Here is a 6554-nt window from a genome sequence, read left to right as displayed (position 1 = left end):
ACACTTGTTAGAATGGCTGTTATCAAAAAGACAAAAGATAATACGCGTTGTTGAGGATGTGGAATAAGGGAACCCTTGTGCACTCTTGGTGGAATGTAAATTTGTACAGCCATTAAGGAAAACAGTACGGAGTTTCCTTAAATTTTTTAAAATAGAACTCCCACATGATCTAGCAATTCCACTTTTAGGTAAGTATCCAAAGGAGAGGAAATCAGTATCTTTAAAAGATGTCTGCACTCCCATACTCATTGCAGCATTATTCACAATAGAATTTTATAAACTATATTAAATTATATAGCTATATTAACATATATTATATACACATTATATGTAATAAATATATAATGGAATTGTATATAGAGAAAAGACTATGCCTATATTTATATATCTCTCAGATGGATAGAGAGAGAGATGGATAGATATAATGGAATATCACTCAGCCTTAGAAAAGCAGTAAATCCTGCCATTTGTGAAAACACAGATGAACCTAGAGCTCATTATGCTAAGTGAAATAAGACAGACACAGAAAGACAATACTGCATGATCTCACTCATATGTGGAGTCTAAAATAGTCAAACTCACAGAAGCAGAGGATAGAATTGAATTGGTGGTCGCCTTAGGCAGGGAGCCGGGGGTGGGCAAAATGGGTGAAGAGACATCAAAAGGTACAAAATTCTGGTTATAAGATAAATATGTTATGGGGATGTAATGTACAATATGGTGACTATTTTTAATAATACTGTGTTGCATATTTGAATGTTGCTAAAGGAGTGATCTTAAAATTCTCAACACAAGAAAAAAATGTGTAACTATGTATGGTGATACAAGTTAACTAGACTTATTGTGCTGATCATTTTGCCATATGAACAAATGTCAAATCGTTATGCTGTATATCTGAAACTATTATACTTTTATATTCCATTTATATCTCAATTTTTTAAAAGACAAGAGATAACAAGTGTTGGCAAAGGTGTGGAGAAGAGATGTGCCTTGTGCACTGTCGGTGGGAAATTGGTACAGTTACTATGGAAAATAGTGTGAAAGTTCCTCAAAAAATTAAAAGTAGAACTACCGTATGATCCAGCAATTCCACATCTGGGTAAGTATCCAGAGGAAATGAAATCATCATCTCAAAGAGACTCTGCATCCTTAAGTTCACTGCAGCATTATTCACAATAGCCAAGACATGGAAACAACCTAAATGTCCATGAATAGAAGGTGGATAAAGAAGCTGTGGGGGGAATGTGTGTGTGTTTATATATATATAGATATAAATGGGATATTATTCAGCCATGAGAAAGAAGGAAGTCCTACCATTTGCAACAACATGGATGGACCTTGAGGTCATTATACTGCTTGAAATAAATCAGACAGAAAAAGATAAATACTGTATAATCTCACTTATATGTGGAATCTGAAAAAGCTGAACTTATAGAAACAGAGAGTAGAATGGTGGTTACCAGGGATGGGGGGTGAGTGAAATGGGGAAATGTTGGTCAAAGGGTACAAACTTCCAGTTACAAGATGGGTAAGTTCTGGGGATCTCATGCATGGCATTGTGATTATAGTTAAAAATACTCTATTATATACTTAATAGGTGTTAAGAGAGTAAATCTTAAATGTTCTCACCACAAAAACTAAGCAGTGATAATGTGATGTGATGAAGGTGTTAGCTAATGCCATGATGGTAATCATTTTGTAATACATAAATGCATCAGATCAAAACATTTTACACTTTATTTTTTTGTTTGTTTTGTTTGTTTTTTAATACTTTTGATTGAGTTATAGTCATTTTACAATGTTGTGTCAAATTCCAGTGTAGAGCACAATTTTTCAGTTATACACAAACATACATATATTCATTGCCACATTTTTTTTCACTGTGACCTACCATAAGATCTTGTATATATTTCCCTGTGCTATACAGTATAATCTTGTTTATCTATTCTACTTTTGAAATCCCAGTCTGTCCCTTCCCACCCCCTGCCCCTTTGGCAACCACAAGTTTGTATTCTATGTCTATGAATCTGTTTCTGTTTTGTATTTATGTGGGGTTTTTTTAGATTCTGCATATGAGCGATCTCATATGGTATTTTTCTTTCTCTGTCTGGCTTACTTCACTTAGAATGACATTCTCCAGGGACATCCATGTTGCTGCAAATGGCGTTATGTTGTCACTTTTTATAGCTGAATAGTATTCCATTGTATAAATATATCACATCTTCTTTATCCCGTCATCTGTTGGTGGACATTTAGGCTGTTTCCATGTCTTGGCTATTGTAAATAATGCTTCTATGAACATTGGGGTGCAGGTGTCATTTTGAAGTAGGGTTCCTTCTGGATATATGCCCAAGAGCAGGATTCCTGGGCCATACGGTAAGTCTATTCCTAGTCTTTTGAGGAATCTCCATGCTATTTCCCACAATGGCTGCACCAAACTGCATTCTCACCAGCAGTGTAGAGGGGTCCCTTTTCTCCACAGCCTCTCCAGCATTTGTTCATTTGTGGACTTTTGAATGATGGCCATTCTGGCTGGTGTGAGGTGATACTTCATTGTAGGTTTGATTTGCATTTCTCTGATAATTAGTGATATTGAGCATTTTTTCATGTGCCTATTGATCATTTGTATTTCTTCCTTGGAGACTTGCTTGTTTAGGTCTTCTGCCCATTTTTGGGTTGGGTTGTTTGTTTTTTTCTTATTAAGTCGTATGAGCTGCTTATATATTCTAGAGATCAAGCCTTTGTTGGTTTCATTTACAAAACTTTTCTCCCATTCCATATAGGTTGTCATTTTGTTTTACTTACAGTTTCCTTTGCTGTGCAGAACCTTGTAAGTTTAATTAGGCCCCGTTTGTTTATTCTTGCTTTTATTTCTATTGCTTGGGTAGACTGCCCTAGGAGAACATTTTTGAAATATATGTCAGATAATGTTTTGCCTATCTTTTCTTCTAGGAGGTTTATTGTATCTTGTCTTATATTTAAGTCTTTGATCCATTTTGAGTTTATTTTTGTGTGTGGTGTAAGGGAGTGTTCTAGCTTCATTGCTTTACACGCTGCTGTCCAGTTTTCCCAACACCATTTGCTGAAGAGACTGTCTTTATTCCATTGTATATTCTTGCCTCCTTTGTTGAAGATTAGTTGACCAAAAGTTTGTGGGTTCATTTCTGGGCTCTCTATTCCATTCCATTGGTCCATATGTCTGTTTCTGTGCCAATACCATGCTGTTTTGATTACTGTAGCTCTATAGTATTGTCTGAAGTCTGGGAGAGTTATTCCTCCAGCCTCTTTCTTTTTCTTCAGTAATGCTTTGGCAATTTTAGGTCTTTTGTGGTTCCATATAATTTTATTATGATTTGTTCTAGTTCTGTGAAGTATGTCCTGGGTAATTTGATAGGGATTGAATTAAATCTGTAGATTGCCTTGGGCAGTAAGACCATTTTAACAACATTGATTCTTCCAATCCAGGAGCATGGAATATCTTTCCATTTTTTTTAAGCCTTCTTTAATTTCCTTAATCAGTGTTTTATAGTTTTCCATGTATAAGTCTTTCACCTCCTTGGTTAGATTTACTCCTAGGTATTTTATTACTTTGGGTGCTATTTTAAAGGGGAACACATTTTACACTTCAGATTTACACTATGTCATATGTCAATCACATTTCAATAAAGCTAGGGGAAAATATATTTTTTGAAATCATAGAAAGTTATATCAAAAAGAGTGGGTTTTCCTTTACATAATTTTTTTTAATAATTAAAGCCCAAACAAGGCATAAAACAGTTAATATACGTAACTTAGTTGAATGAGAGAAACTCTGCTGAGTGAAGGAAATCAGACAAAAAACTCTGCAGGCTGCATTCTTCTATGTCAATAAAGTTTCAGATAATGCAAACATCTACACCGATGGAAAGCATATCAGTGGTTGCCTTGAGATGAGAAAGTGGACAAGAAGAAGCAGGAAAGAGGTATTTCAAAGAGGCACAAGGAAACTTTTAGAAGTAATGGATCTTGATTATGGTGGTTTTTTCCAGTTTCCACAATCATCAAAACTTACAAATTGTATTCTTTAAATATATATACTTATTGTATGTCAGTTATACTTCAGTAAAGCTATTTAAGCAAAAAACAAAGTTTTAATATAACAAGATTTAAAAATACAATTAGAAACAACTTAGTAGACACACAGAATGTGGCATTTAAAAGTTAAGAAATATCCATTGTTTTCAATCATATGTAGAATATTATAAAAACTGAGCACGTATTAAGGATATAAAGTAAGACTCTAATTTCAAAGGATTTTTAGATCATCCAGAGCATATAATTTGATCTCAGTGCAATTATGATAGAAATCAATAGCCCAAAAAATGATAAGGAAATCCTCATAATTATGGAAATTAATGATTAGGGTGGATTGCTCTTACTGTGTAACAAATAATCCCAAAGTTCAATGGATTAAAATGAGAATCATTTATAGTCGCTCCTGGGCTGCAATTGAGCTGGAATTTCAGCTGATCTAAGCTAGCCTTGGCTAGATGATGCCCATCCAAGTTATGGGTCTGATAGGACTTGGCTCCTCCCGCAGGTTGGACTCAAGTCTGATCCTTATCTGTTCCATTCCAGGGCTCAAGCTAAAGAACCAGCACATGCCAGGGGAAAATAGTCTCGTAGTAATGACAGAGATGTGAGAAGGAAAGACCAACTATACAAACTGAAGCAACTGATTGCCTGTTGTCTGCTCACATCCCACAAATCACATAATGTAGCTAAGCCTAAAATCAGTGGAGTGAGGAAGTATACTCCTGCAATGTAGCTACAGAGACAAAGTAAGTGTTTTTGAGCAATAATTTAATCTACCACAAACTAACAAAAGTTTGGGGATAGGGACATTAAAAAGGCACAAATAGATGGTGGAGTGGTAGGACCATGAGCTCACCTCTCCTCGTGACTACAGCGAAACCACAACTGACTGCTAAACAACCATCAAAAAAAAGACTGGAACCTAGCAAAAAAGATCTTCAACTAGAAACATAAAGAGGGAACCATAGCAGGACGGTAGGAGGGGTGTGCTTGCAATGTAATCGAGCCCCATGCCCCCTGGGTGGGCAACCTACAAGGGGATGGAATGGTTGAGTCACAGAGGCCCACCCACAGAGGTGAGAGTTCTAGGACCCGTGTCAGGCTCCCCAGCCCGGGATTCCAGCATTGGGAGGAGGAGGAGACCCCAGGATATGTCCTAAATGTCCAATGATATTTGATTGGATAAAAAGATATGGTATATATATGCAATGGATTACTACTCAGTCATAAAAAATAATAAAATGATGCAATTTGCCACAACATGGATGGAATAAGAGATGGTCATTCTAAGTTAAGTAAACCAGAAAGAGAAAGAAAAATACCATATGATATCACTTACACCTGGAATCTGGAAAAAAAAAAAAGACACAAATGAACTTATTTATAAAACAGAAACAGACACAGACATAGAAAACAAAATTAGGGTTACTGGAGGGGAAGAGGGTGGGAAGGGACAAACTGAGAGTTTGGGATTTGCAGATACTAACTACTACATATAAATAGATTAAATAGCAAGATTCCATTGTATAGCATAGGGAACTATATTCAATGTCTTATAGTAACCTATAATGAAAAAGAATATGAAAGGAATATACGTATGTATATGAGTGAGTGAAATATTATGTTCTACACCAGAAATTGACACAACGTTGTAAGCTGACTATACTTCAATTAAGAAAACTCTTAGAAAGTAAAAATAAAAGAATATATCTTTAATCTAATAATATGTCTACCAAAAAAATTCCCACAGTAAATTTCCTATTTAATGGTGAAATATCAAAAGCTATCATTTTGAATCTGGGTAAAGGGTAGCCAGAAATACTTTATATTTTTGCAACTTTCTTGTAAGCCTGAAATTATGCCATATCAAACAATAATAATATAATATAAAAAGTTGTCAAAAGCAAAACAAAACAAAAAACCTTTCCTTTGGGTTTGTGTGTGTGTGTGTGTGTGACTTATAAAGTAGTTTATTCTTATGTTTCCTTTTTTTCCCCCCATGATCAAATGGGATTTATTCCAGGGATACAAGAATGGTTCTATATCTGCAAATCAATCAAAGTGGTATACCACATTAACAAAACAAAGGATAAAAATCATATGAATATCTCAACACATGCAAAAAGGCATTTGACAGAATTCAACATCCATTTATGACAAAAGCTCTCAACAAAGCAGATATAGGAATGTAACTCAACATAATAAAAGCCATATATGACAAACCCACAGCTGACATCATACTTAATGGTAAAAAATTGGAAGTTTTTTCTTTAAGACTAGGAACAAGACAGTTGCCACTCTTGACACTTATTCAACACAGCATTCTTCCCCTTGGGTTTAGATAGAAGACAAGGATGCCTACTTTCAGAAGAGGATTGCTATTCAACATTGTAGTAGAGATCCTACAAATGCCATTGAGGAAGAGAAGAAGCAATATATGTAGATTGGAAAGGAAGAAACAAACAAGTATCTGATATATT

Source organism: Camelus dromedarius, chromosome 9, assembly GCF_036321535.1.
Source record: "Camelus dromedarius isolate mCamDro1 chromosome 9, mCamDro1.pat, whole genome shotgun sequence".
Lineage (NCBI taxonomy): Eukaryota > Metazoa > Chordata > Mammalia > Artiodactyla > Camelidae > Camelus > Camelus dromedarius.
This window is presented reverse-complemented; position numbering follows the sequence as displayed.